Below are 14,558 nucleotides of genomic sequence, written 5' to 3' on the forward strand. Positions count from 1 at the left end.
ACGTGTATATATTCACCTGGTACAGCTAGCATTCGAGGTCTTGATAGCTGGTTTTATACGCTCTCCTAAAGGTTATTAATTCTTCCTACACTGTTCCCAGATAGATGGAGTACCTTATAATATAACTTCCTCATTAACATCAAGAGCTGTGATTATACAGTTGTGTTACCAAGGGCTTCAAAGACATGAAGCCTAAATATAATCTTACAGTACCTTGTTACAATACAAAGCACATCCTCTAATACATTTTTTTTGTTTCCATAAAACGCAGCACAATAATGGTTCACTTGACCTTTGCCCCCTGTATAGTTCATTTTAACATTGTTTGAGGAGCACAGAGCTTGCATTTTGCAGGGCACAGGTGCTCTGCCCCACGCTGGAGGCTGAGGCTCAACCCGGCGGTGCGGTGCTCCGCTTCTCCCCCCCCCTCCAGCAGCTGGACTCAGGGGATTGCTTTTGTGGTCCACCAGGAATTTCCTGTGATAGAATATCAGAAACCTACTGGTGACTAGTAGGAGGTGACTTCACAGGGCAAAAGTTCTCTCCCTACAATAAACATTCTCAGCGCCGCTGGGGAGATTTCCTACACAGACCTGACAGCCGCCAGCTACTTGTCATCTCGACAGAGAATGGCTCAGGGAAGGGATCGTCGTCGGTTGCAAGCGTTTGTCACCTTAAAAGTGAAGCTGCGCCCCCGCTGCCATTTTATTAATGCCTCCTGAGAACAGGAAGAATTCATACTACCCATGCTAATGGAAAAAATCCCAACAACATTGACTGAAGAGACTTTTAAAAATAAACAAATCCACAGTCAAAGACAGAATATACTGGTATCTATAGGTACCATGATACACATACGGTCCGTATATACCATATAACCTGGTACCTATAGGTACCATGGTACACATACAGTCCATATATACCATATATCCTGGTATCTATAGGTATCAAGATACACATACAGTCAGAGAACTAACACAACAATTAAGAAAACACCGTACTCTCTCTGTACGCAGGTTTCCTTGGGAAAAAACCACAGGGATATTCAGCTGCCAGATCTCTTGCAGGGGACTGTCATTTGGAGGATCCAAGTAGTAAATCTGAGCCTGACACAATTCCCTTGGCTAAAACTACTAAGAGGACTGTCAGGGGCACCAGATTCATTTGGCTGGCTGGAATAACGTGCAACTGGGCAGACTGCAGTGAAGTTTTCAGACTGAAATAGCTTTGGGGAAACAATACATTAATTTCCTGTGGAAAATACATCTATTAAAATGGAGACTAGCCTTGGTTGAGTCCAACACGGTAAAAAAGCATGCTGTAAAGCTTGGAAGAAAATACAGCTCAGTGTTGGCTTGGAAGTAAAAAAGTGCTGAAAAGTAATATTAGCCTCAGAATCAGGGCTGTGCCAGGGTCCTCCTTGGTAGAGGCAGTGAGAGAGAGCAAAGGTTTCCAGAAGGTATCTTTAAGCTGTCTCACCAACTCCTCCACATACTCCAGCACTTGTGCACAAAGCCTGCAGCCATAGCCTTCACCATGCGCTTTCTGAGCAGGTTTCCTGTCCACTGGACAAAATTCGACCCAAAGCAATGCCGATTTATTTTGCTTCTGAAATCTCATTGTCAGCTAGTGGCCATTTCCACAGGTGAGTCTTCATCAGGGCTGGACAGAACAGATTTGTCTCACATCTCGCCTTGCTCTGCAACTAATAGCACCGCATCAGGAAGAAGAAAGAAGAAAAAGGCAGCAAGAGAGCTGTAGGAATACTCAGCAACACTGGAGATGTTTGATGCTGTACTCCTTGTTTGCTGTTCCTGAAGTCCTCCTATATTCATTGACGTTTGCACAGAAGTCACTGGCTAGCCTGGTCAGAGCAGTCTGTGCCTGTACGCGTAGGCGTGAGGACCGGGGGTCAGCACTTTGGCTCCTTTAAGCATAGCAGTGGGGAGGAACAAAGCCCTGCTTTTAAGAGTTGTTTCTCCTTACATTCTCAGATAAACTTTTCTTTTTCCCCCAGCCATGTACAACCTTTAAAACAGCATGATTTCTACAAGCGCTCTGACCATTCCCTCTTGGAGAGCTTAATTCAAAGGAATAACATCCACCTTACCCCACAGTCTGTTAATGATGCACTGGGAGACGAAACCACGTTATCTGGCCTCAGTGTACTCACCAAACTTTTAGTGGCAAATAGATGTTCGTGCTGAGGGAAGACTAAATCCATCTGTCAAACACTTTTTTTTTTTTGTGATCAAGGCTGATATTTTTAGTCTCAGTGACTGAATTTCCAGTCAATCACTATGTACTCAGGAGGAAGAAACCAGTTTGGTTAGCTTTTTTTCTGTTTCTCAGCAAGCAGAACACTGTATTCCATTTCTGTGGACCGTGACATCCCATGGCACATTAAAAGCCTTATTCAAACTGCAAGACAGCCATATTTTACACTCAGCAGGAGACTCTAGGAAGAAGTATGAGGCCAGGGTTATTCTGACTCTGGACAGCTTGTCAAACTGGGAGCTAGAAATAAAGCTTAGGACATTCTCTCCCAGTTCGTGTGATCCTGAAAACAAATAAGTAGAAGATTGCCTCAGCAGGGATTTTCTTTATATTACAAGAGACTCTGCATAGAGGAAGGTTTAAATTCAGAAGGAGCTGAACCTGCCCTTGTGCTTTTGTTCTAAGTCTCCATCCATTGTGCAGTATCGAAAACCTGTGGAAACGCTGAGGACAGCTCTGAAATAAACAGGATTTTATTTTCTTGTCCACACTCGAACAGGGCAATTGAACAGTAAGATCTCAGCTTAGTTCATGGACCAGGTCCACCTATATCTGGGAACTCTGCTTCTAATCTGGGCCACGTCTCACGTGCTGATCCATAGCTTTACCTCAAAACCATAAAAAATTCATCAGGTAGTGGGAGAGCTTGAGAAGTCCTTTATTAGTCTGCTCAGCATTTTATTCTGATTGATCTTTTCAAAGACATGATGACAGAAACTGCAAGAATCGCTTCTGCCTTCTGAAACAATAAATTGCATTTATTGAATTCTACCGCAAAAATCTCATACATCTCTTGTCACATAAAGACAGAGTACATTATATTTCCTATGGCTATCCAGTTCTACTATGCTGGAGAGGGGGCTTATACATTTCCACATGCCAGGAGCCCTTTCTCTTCTTCTCTTCCACAGATTTTTAAAATAAATAGAACTGGAAAAGGCTCTGCAAGGTGGACACTATCCTTGCTCTTTGACTTTAGCATGCAAGGCCGGATTTAAGCTGGGCAGAATCCGATCTTCTCAGTGTAGTGAGCAACATCATTTTCTAGCTGATATTGCCCGTGACTGTGTTGTGTAAATTAGAGCTATCATCCATGAGAAACAAAATCATCCAACCTTAATTATGCACTTGAGTTTCACAATTAAGAGGCACAGAGGTCAAAGGGGCTTCTTGAGCAATTTAGTTCACCTTATTCCAGAATGCTCCAAGGTGGCTTCTTGTCTCCTGAAGCTCATCGCAATTCATAGGCGCAAGGAGTCAACAAACTTTGCAGTGATTTTTGCCTTTGTACGTGACAGAAACTTTAAGGAGTCTGTTCTTCATGCCATGCAGGAGAGAAAACACATAGTTACTGATTCCTGCTTGTACTAGCAAAATTCAATGACAAAACTTCCACTCAAAATCTAAGCTAAACTTAGGCAAAAAGCTTTCACCAAGTAAATGTGTAGGAAAGAGATCTTGGCTTGGAGCTGGGCTCATCACTCCATGGGTACGTCATGGGAGAAAATAAATCCATTGACTTTGGCAAACGACTACTTTGATCAAAAAGGAGCATAATAAACTCCTTTTGATCCTTGCACCTACTACACTCAGTGCGTGTAGGGAGAAAGTCTGAAGCAAAAAAAAATGGTTCTTGCTTTTGAACATTTTTGAAGCTAGTAAACTCAATCTGGTTTTGTTGTGGGTGGAAGATCTCTTTTGAGACGTGTCTAACTTGTCACAGGAGATATTGGGGCATAGGGGGAGGACAACGGTGATTGTTGTCTGATCTCACATAGGTTGCTTTTCTCCTTCACATTTGTCTTATTTCCTCAGGGCTGTAACCAGAGGAGTTGAGGACAACCAGTTTTGAAACCCTTGCTGTGCTTTCTGGAAGAAAATGGAAAACTTCCCAGAGTCAGCAGTGTATTTCCCATCTAACAAGGTATCTGACAGTAGCAGACTTCAGGAAAGCAGCAGAGTCTATGGAACAACTAGGTTGCCAAAACACAAAACACAAAATCTTGTCCTCAGCAGAGCTAAAAACAAGACAGTCCTTCTCTAATACACTTATGTTGCAATACTATGCTAAAAATTTCCCAAGCTTGAGGAAATCTGAAGATCCTACTTCATTATACATTCACATCTTTCCTGAATGCGAGGTGAAGAAGAACTAGATGACTCACTGATGGTAAAAGCAAGATAGTTTTCCTTCTGTCCTAGCTTAACACTGCCTATTGACAACCAGGAGATGATACAGCTATATGGCAGAAATACACTACTCTCACTTTTTGTGATCCTCGAATTGGCTGATTTGTGCTTGGGTCTGCAGAATGGTACATTACTTGATATTAGGGTGAAAAGGAGAATAGATGCCTTTTTCCCTTTCAGTAGGACACTTACAGTGCCATGTTACAAACATGGAGTGCACATCACAAAATTGGTTTCCCATAACACTTTGGTTATAGAAATGAACACGAAAATGCTGTGTATTTGTATTGTATCTGATTTCCCAAGGCTACTTGTTCCAGTGTTTGGCTGCTTGGTGCTGCTTTCCCACCTGGAAGACTAAATCTCAGCATACCTTCAGTTCTTTAATTTGTAAGCAGAGCACTGGAGGAATAAGTTTACTCCCACTAAACAGTAACTTCATAAGCAGCTCAGTGGGGCTGTTTGTGGAGTGATATAGCATAATGTAATTCTAAACACCCTGAAAACTGGTCCAAACATATCATGCTTAATGAATACTTTCCATCACCATTTAAATCTACTAAGAGAAAGAAAAAGTGTCTACAAGATATCTTTGCTTATTGTATTGTTAGTACTTCTTTTCCTGACAATGTTAAAGGGTTCACCACCACTTCATTATTTCAGCTTAACAAGAGTATTCATCTTACCATTTCTGACTTACAGATATCCTCAGAGATTGCAGTTTTTAACACCAGGAAATGTAAAGGTAATAGAGTAGCGGCTTTCCCGTTTACTAACCATTATCTTTCAAAACTCTCCTTTCCTTCCCCCCAAAGTTGTTGCCTCATTAATCTCCACGCGTGACTGAAAGCGTTAAAAGCTTTCATGAGCGATTAATTACAAAAAGACGTCTGGGGACATTTCCCATCATTTTAAACTGCACTCTCTGTTGTGGCGCAAAGCACATTTTGAAGTATTCCTGCTTCGGAACACCCCCGAGACTTCTCCTCCCAAATTAGAGACTTTTCATCTCAATACCTGACCCAGAAATGAAGCCAACCAGCTCGCCCCGGCGCTCGGGAGCCGTGCGTGCCCCCGGGCCGGGGTGGCCGGGGTAAGATCTCCCCCCAGCGGCCACTACGCTGCTGTCGTTCTTCCAAGTTTTTGTACCTTAATTTTGGGGAATAAAACCCCCACACCCCCACTTCAGCCTTCATTCTAATTTCTTGTAAGGCGGTGGAGGTGATGGGTGTACCTCTCGCTGTATAACTCTGTATGCATCTTCCTGCTGATAGCGACGGATGCTGCCGGATTTGCAAAGCTCTGCAGGTTGCCAGTGTGACTGGCAAAACTATTCCAAGTGGATTAAATGCAAATTCAGTCCTGTAAACTGAATTTTTGCATGCTGCTTTGTTCCAGCTTTGTATCTGTCTCCACTTACACTGCATTTTTTTTTCACTTGCCACTCCTAAACAAGAGAGATGGGGTTTGTTGATCAGTGTCAGAAAGAAACACGTCGATTGACCGCCTTCTTCACCAGTGGCACAAAACCCACAGGGCTGACAAACACGGCCGCAAGCTGGAGATTGCTGCTGCTCCCCTCCTTACCCCTGGCCTCTGCAGCCGCGGGAGGCAGCCAGCTCAGCCCCCAGCCCTCGCAGGGCAGCCGGCTGCTCCACCTCGTTGGTGCTGGTGTTTTAGCAATAAGCATATTTCGGTGGCTAAATCCCCTTGGGAGATGCCGGGAAGTACCAGCCAGCCTCCTTCTTGAGCAGCGAAACATAGGTCGGCTCTGCTGGCCCCATGCATAGCTGAGTTACCTCCTCGTTTCCCACTGTCACACAGGCAGGTGCATTCTCCCAGCTCCAGCCAGGGCAGAAAAGGAGCTCGTTCCTCTCCCAAGGAAAACTAGTAGCAAAGAAAGAAAGATTTTTTTTTTAGGTGATTTGAAAACGGTCCACATCTGCAAAATAAGTTTACACAAAACGTTATTCTTTATGTTTGAGTAATCAATAAAAGTCACCGCCAAGTCACGCACGGCATAAGTTAGGAGAAAGGGTGAATGTTCATCTCACAAAAAGTTAGGAAATTATCTTGTTAATGAAAATCTTCTCCTAGGCTGATAGCAGCTTCCAATATTTTTTATTCTCTGTATTGTTTGTGCTTTACATCTGTTTCTGACACTGATCGACAAAATCTGTCTCCCTTGTTTAGGACTGGCAAGTGAAAAAAAAATGCAGAGAGCAAAATGGAGACAAAACTGGAACAAAGCAGCATGTCAAAATTCAACTTACTGAGCTGAATTTGTATTAAATACACTTGGAATAGTTTTGAAAGTTTTAGACCTGTTGATGTGAAAACAGAAGGTTATAGTTATAATTTTTCTAACCTTAAAGGGCTGTCAACTGTGTATAAATCACACCACAACTGAAAGGGTTGTTCTTACTACTGTTACAAGCAGTATTAAGACTGTTGTGTCTGAAATATATTTGGGGGAAAAATGGTTCTATTTTACTTTTGACAGGACATTTTTTGGATTTGATTTCATCGTTTCCCTCCCCAGTCAGTACCTTTGTGTGCATCTTTCCAACAGCACCAGGGGCAGGAGACACGTGCCCTCACCCATGGCTTATGAGCAGCACCCCTGCTGAAGCCTGGCTTCTCTAGCTGAAGTCTGGGAGCTACATTTGCTGGTGTCTAATGAGAAGGATTCACATTTAAGCCTTTCTGTCGGTGGGGACACATGATCCTCCTCTCCCAGTCCGGCTGCTTGTCTTCACGGGGCTTGTGGGACCTTTCTTTCTTTGACACTTCCACTCCTCCATCAAGCGGAGCTGAAACAGTTCAAAAGGTTTCAAAAGAAATGGCGAGGGAGCCAAATGGATACACAGACAGGCAAGTGTGTGCTGTTGCACAACGTTTCCTGAGGAAATCAGACTAAAACACAGGAAAACTTAACTGTAGCATTCTCTGAACCTGATTAAGGGAATCAGCTTCTGACTGTATGAGGTTATGATAAGAATATTCTAGGAACGTCAGCTGGCATTAGCGTTAGCTACCGAAGCATATTTCCTTTCCTTTCCGGGTGGGCCTGCCGCTGAGAGCTCTGCTACCTGTTGAAGAAGCGGCTGTGCCAGCATCGCCAGCTCTTGCTCTCTCTGTGCCTCCCAAACTTTGTGACCAATGGACTACTACTACTAGCCTTCCAGAAATACTATAGACTATCATGCATCCAGGTCAAAGTTTTACTTGAAAACTCTGTAAAGATTATATCTTTATATAATTTTCGGCCGCCAGGCTGCAGTTTGATGAAATCAGCGGTTTACGTGCACTATGCTTTTTACCAAAACAAATTAATAGCCAGGGAGTAGCTTGCTGATTGGATTTTGATCATCAGTCAAGGGGTAACAAACTACAATATTTTCATAGTAAATAGGGGACATTGGTGTAGATTTGTTTTCAGATTGGATGTGAAGAAAACCAAAGAAGATATGTAATCTAATTGATCCAAACAAATTAGTACAGAGGGGTTAATCAGAACAGAAATGTGCCATGAGTCAGGATGACTTGTGTCCTGTGGGACCCTCAGACATGTCTTTCATGTGGTCAGAGCCTTTAGCATCCTAGGAAGGATAGCACAGAAGAGGTTGAAATGAGCAAAGAGAAGAGAGAAAACATTTGCATCCCAGGAAAACTAAATAGCCTTTAAAGTTTCTTCCATGTCATAACAACTTTTTCATTCATATGAGACCTTTATATTCTCTCCTTTTGACCTCTTTCTTTTAGTAAGTGTTTTCTTTTCACGTTAATCATTTGAACAAATTGCTCAAACACACAAAAAGAAATCCAGTCATTCCCCAGAGAGCACAAAAGTTCCACCATTATTTAAATGACACTGCACTGTACAGCTTAATGCATGACCCTATACTTCACCATGATGTCTTTATTTGGACTAGTTGATAAGCTTTTATAGGAAAGTGGAATTAGGAATTTTCAAAAATTCCTGTTTCAAAAAGGAGTCAATAACACTATAGGCAGAAATGATCACAAACAGTTGACTTCTGATAAAGAATATTAGTGGATAGAGATACAAAAATAGTGTTTCAGTGTAGAATCGTGCATTTCCTGGTGGTTTTCTGTAAAAAAATCCCAACAAACAAACAATCTCATCAGTGTAAAATCTTCTACCTAAGGTTTCATCAATCGGTATTTTTAGAACACAGCTGTGTAAAATTCAAGTGAACGTACAGTGGGGAGATATCCTGAGTCACAAGAAGAAGAGCTAAGATCAAACAGGTAGATTTAGCTTTAACTTTCATTTAACTATAACTTTAACTTTGGCTGTGACTGAAATTAGGAAATGCCTTTGTACTTCATATTTGCAAGTGTATGATGAATCCAGTTGCATTATGAATAAAATACATGTAAAATCCAATGAATTGGTAGAAAAGCTTGTAATATAAAAAGGAAGTATAAGTGGCCTGACTCCTTGGATAGTCAGAAGTATCGCTAAAGCTCTTGTGATTTTGGATACAATACAATCAGAAGAAAAGCCACAGAGCTGCATGCCTTACTTGTTGGTTCCTACAATAGCACATGCAAAGTTCTGACAAAGGCATGGGAGTCTGAAAGATCAGGCTCTTCTTTAGTATGATGGCAGTTGGTCATATGAGCAGGCAGAGCTAGGCCAGTGACTGTCCTGGCTGGGTTTGCCATTATTCAAAGAAAGGAAATATAATTCTTGCCACATTACCAGGTGGCAGCTGATAGCAGGAGCCTTGCAGTTGAGCTCTGTCAGAGGAGAAAAAACTCCTCCAAAACCCCTCGCTAGACCAGGAGGCAGGTCACCCCTTTGGCTCCCAACCCAGCTGCAAAGCAGTTCAACCCAGTGATCCGGGTGGAGGGGGGCACACAAACTGCTCCCCATCCAGGTCATGGCACTGGAGAGGAGGACACGGCAGTACCTGCCTGGGTCACGGGGCTCTCCGTGTGCCATCATCTCCAGGCTGGGATGTTGCTGGAGGACTGTAGCCCCACGTGAGGGAGATTTCAGGGGGAGTTGTGAGCACAGTGGGTTGCTCTGAGTGATTTCCCCTGGCTATGCCTGCACGTGTTCCCACGTCTGTACTGCTAGAGCTCCATACCACGCGATATCTTGGAGCAGATGTATGGACCTAGCTCTACCCTATGGCACCTGCTACTTGGGTACGACTGCTGCCAGTGGAAGTAGAGCAGCACAGGACTGACAAAAACCTATACAAGTTGCCTGAGGCTCTGAGTAGGTTTCTCCAGAAGTGACGTCTACCTGTCCACAGAGATGGAGCCATAACAGATACCCTGCTTTATTCCCCCGTAGGCACGAGAAGTTACTTTGATACTGGAGAGCTTTATTTTTCCCCACGATGCTGCTTTGAACAAAAGCAGGAATCCTGCACTTGTGGTCTGAAATAATGAAAACAATTGGCTTAGTCTGACTGATTAACAAAACTCCCATTACCTCAAAAAAAAAAAAAAAAAAAAAAAAGAAAAAGAAGGGGAATCAGTATACACTGCATTCCTTATAAACTCAAAGATTACATTCAAGGCCTTAAGGGTCCCCAATATTTAGCTTTCAAAATGAAGAATTTGAAGTCTCTTTATTACTTATACCTGATCAAAGTCACATTTGCCTGTTCTATGACTCTTGTTCATAACTGATCATCAGCTTTTCAGTGTAAATGAAATTGTGTAGAAGTCAGTTTTTGTGAATTTTAAAAATAATTATTCAAATTGACTATGCAAATGAACTACCCGTTAAACTTGTTTGTGAGCTCCTCCTGGAGAGACACCAAGGAGGGCTGCAAACACGAGTGAGAAAACGCAGCTTTCCCTTCAGGCAAACATTACCGGGCGCCAGTTTTGAGACACTCGCCGAATTGCACCCTCAGTTTTTCAGACAGGGAAAAAGAAACGCGCTGCATGTGTGCGTGCGGACAGTTTTGCTGTTCTCGTTCCTAGCGTCGCAGCACTGTGAGGGGGCAGCAGGGCAGGGGCTGGCAGCCCATCCTGTCCCACCGCCCCAGCCAGGAGCGGGGCAGCCGGGGGCACCAGGGCAGCCCCAGCCCTGGGCATCGGGCACCTCCCCGGGGATGGGAACAGGGCACTGGCCGGTGGGTCAGGCAGGGACGGTCAGGCTTGGTGGTGCCCTCGCAGCCCTGGAACAAAACTGTGAAAGCTGTGATGATGCAATAAAATAGGCCACGATGATGTGGACTACTCTGCATAAAAAACCCCGAGTTTTGTGTACACAATGTCAGAGCACCTGAATCCCAGACTTACAAAAGACGATGACTATGATGGAGGCTTGTATTGCTCAGAGACTGGAGTCTGCTGCCTTTGATGGAGATTTTTGCCTCAGGAATTTGTTAGCCCTCCCTCCAGAGGCACAGCCTATCAGAGACGGTTAGCAGATGAAAAATCTGTGGATTTTAAAATACAGAACCTTTATTTTTTCATGGGCTAATTAGAAACATGCCACAGATACAGAACCAGAGCCATATGTAAAGTTCTGAGTCAGATATAAAAGATTATCTGAAGGAAAAAAAGCCTGCCTTTTCCGTTCAACAACACAGAGCTTGTGCAAGTTCCTAGTTATTTCATTCAGGAAGAATCAAAGTTTCCTTTCAGCCACAGAAAAACATAGAGCTCTGACTCTTTGTGTAGCCAAACACAGTGCTAGTAGCAAATAGTCATGCTGAATAAAAAAATGCTTATTTCCAATATTTCAAGAAACATTTAAATGACAAAAGACATTTAAAAGACAAAAAATTCCTCCAGTCCCAAGGACTGCTCCAAGAAGGCTTATTTAGGGCTGCAGTACAGGGTTTCATGTGAAACCCATGAACATGCGGAACCACTGAGAACCTCTGCAGTCTTCTTCTGGAGTCAATGATTATTCTTACAAGGAGAAGACTGCTTTGGTTCACATTGGGGGGCTGTTTCCCGAAATTTATATGGCTACTCCTTTTGGTAAAGGTCACACACAATTCTCAGAAGTACGTTATACTCTTGAAATATTAATCTAGACAACCAAAGAAAAATCAGAAGCATTCTGGAAGAGTCTTTTAGCTAGGTTTTACTCTTCCTCTTTAATACACAGTTCGCTAAGGCACAGAACTCAAAGCATTTCCAGTAGGATCTGCAATGATGATGGAACAGGTAGCGCTTTCCAGGTGGCAGCGTCATTGTAAGATGCTACCCCTGGTCAGCAGACATCAGCAGACAGAAAATTCTGCAACTCAGAGAATATCCCATTATGTTTCATTCTGGATTCTTTAAAACAGGATGAGCAAAGAGAATCCAAACACCAAGGTCAGCCATGATTTTATTAAGGAAAAGCCACAAAAGGACCATATTCTGAACTTATCGCTGATTGCTATCAGCCATCTCATAGTTTGCTCAGAGCAGCTGCAATGCACAGCTCCCAGGAGACTACAGGCAAAACCTTCATGGCTCCAATATTAAGCTTGAACAAGCTTTCAAGCTACTTTAACTTCACCTTTAGAAGAGTACACTAGAAACACTGAAAACAAAGGCCAAAAGTGATGACAAAATAAATTAACTATTCACTTCTTTGAAGTTTAAACCTTCCAGACTTAGAAAAGAGTGAATAGTGACTGAACCAGAATTCAGTGAATTCCCATAGGAATAAATGAGTCTGGTCACTAGGTGTCAGCCTTGCCTGTACCAGAAGGACACCGGACCTCCTCCCTATCCCAGGCGAGCAGATGCAACTCTCCGCACTACGAACGATCATAGCAGTCGTGTAAGTTGGGGAAAGGAGCAGAGGAGGATGTTGTTTGTGTGGGATGCTTATGTACCTGGTAATATAATATTTGTTACCCTCAGGTTTGGATGCTGGAAACAACAGCATGTTTCTTTCCTGCCGAGGAGATGTGACTGGAGGTCAACTGCAGAGACAGCAGAGGAGTTACGCTCTCAAACAATGAATAAATCAGCAGGGTCTAAGCAATGAATCAGTAACTGTTTTGCAAGCCTCACAATATTTACTGTTTATCCTAAAGTACCAGTTCCTGGAACAATGCCATCGCATGAAAATGCTGGCTCCCACTTGTTAAATTTGCTTCTAGCCTTGCTGGATACAGGAACAATGCTTGGAAACAAGATCCCTGCAGGGCTGAAAACTCTAAGGACAACAAAGAAAACCTAAAACGTATTCTTTAAATAATTTCTTGAATACTTACAGTTCATAACAGTACAGTCAGCAAAAACAAAGAGTAAACATGCAGCGGAGTTTCAGTGGCGTTTGCAGAATACTTGTACGTTTGATTTTGGAATCTCTTCAGATGGAGACTTCCATACCTTGGTTCTCATGTTCCCAAGGCTGCGCAGATTATCTTTTCTTTCTCTAGGGCCAACTACAGTACCATAGCTGCACGTCAGTGCCCATAGTGGTCTGCTGCCATTGCAGTTTCCTAATATGCTGCAAGCAAAGTCATCCAGCTCAGGGGAGAGCAACGGTTTGAACTGGGAAAACACGCACTTTTCACAAGATGCAGCAAAAATGACTTGACAGCTTTTTACCCGCCATTTTCAACTTAGGTTCTATTAATGGACAGATAAGCTTTTCCACAATAAAGACAAAATCGTAGCATCCCAGTGCTTTGATTCCCTCAGATACATACAAATGAGTGCAGAAAAACTGACCCAGGTAGAACTTTGCAACACGTTCACATCCTCGCTACAGTAATTAATTTCATGACCATTCCACAGTAAACACCTGTCTTTAATGATGAACCTGGAAGGGCTGGAGCCTTCCAATAACAACAATAACAACAAAACCCAACAACAAAGTCACAATTAGCCCAGACATTTCACAAGTCCTAGAAGTCAAGGCAGCTGCAATGTCACGCCAGCCAAGTCCAACATAAAACCAGTAGAATAATATTTTGACTGGAACAGTCTCAAGCCTAGTACATGGCCCATACCCAGACTGCCTGCTGTGGTGATTAGTGCGATTGCCTTGCCAAAAAAAAAAAAAAAAAAAAAAAAAAAGGATAAATGATTGCCTGCGCACTAAAACCCAAACACATCTATGAGGTTTCAGGGACCTAGAAATCATAGAAAACAGGAGACATGGCAAGTCCAAATCTGTCTTTTATACAAACAACACAATTCATCACAGTAGTTGTAGGGGGGACCCTAAGAGACACACTGGACTGCATGTTCTCAGAGAGCAGTGAGACAACATCTGTGTTTGAGTATCTCAGTCACCTCCTCTAACCATTACAACACCACTTGCCGAAGCAGACACCTCAGAGGGGCACTGTCCTCCTCTCCCGTTTTTTCTTTTGCAAATTCAGGTGACTTTAATTTCCATGCTTCACTTATGGAGGAAACACGTATATTAGAGTTAGCACAAACATCAGCAACATATTACACAAGGGCCAAAGAAGGCAGGCTGGCAAATTTTGAATGGCAATTCCAGTGCAGGGCTGGCAACTGGGAGTCATCCACCTTGAAAGAGTCAGAGGCTTCCAGGCTGGGATGCCACCCATTTCTGTATCCTGGAAAAGCTGCTGTCTCCAAGAGTTGTAAAATAACACTGTCTGATTGCCAGCATTTCACCTCTTGTAGCACCAAGATGTCCTCTGACTTGTTTTTTATTAAATCAGCACGCTTATTTTCAAAGACAAATACAACCTAGTACATCAAGCTTCAGAAGTTCCCAACGGTGAGCTAGGCAATCCACACTGGTGATACGTGGATCCCTAAGGAGAACTTCCAAGCATTAACTTCAAGCATCTTGGGTCACTGAAAACACAGAGTGGGATTCAGCTCCAGATACTTAAGTTTTGGGTGTATACAAGTGTGCTATATGTTAAAACTACTGTCACAGCCAGTGGAGCCTAGAGTGCAATTTAGTTGCTGAGACATCTGCTTCAGGCTAAACATAGTGATTCTCCAGGTTCCACTGACTCCTATCAATCAGATTACTACCGACTATGAAATGAGCTTGAACAATTGTCTACATGTGAGCAATGTAAATTTAGACTTGCATTAATTTTGAAATTAAGACAATACCTCACTATACTAAATTCATAGGGAACTTG

The sequence above is a fragment of the Gymnogyps californianus genome, chromosome 2 (assembly GCF_018139145.2).
Source record: "Gymnogyps californianus isolate 813 chromosome 2, ASM1813914v2, whole genome shotgun sequence".
NCBI lineage: Eukaryota > Metazoa > Chordata > Aves > Accipitriformes > Cathartidae > Gymnogyps > Gymnogyps californianus.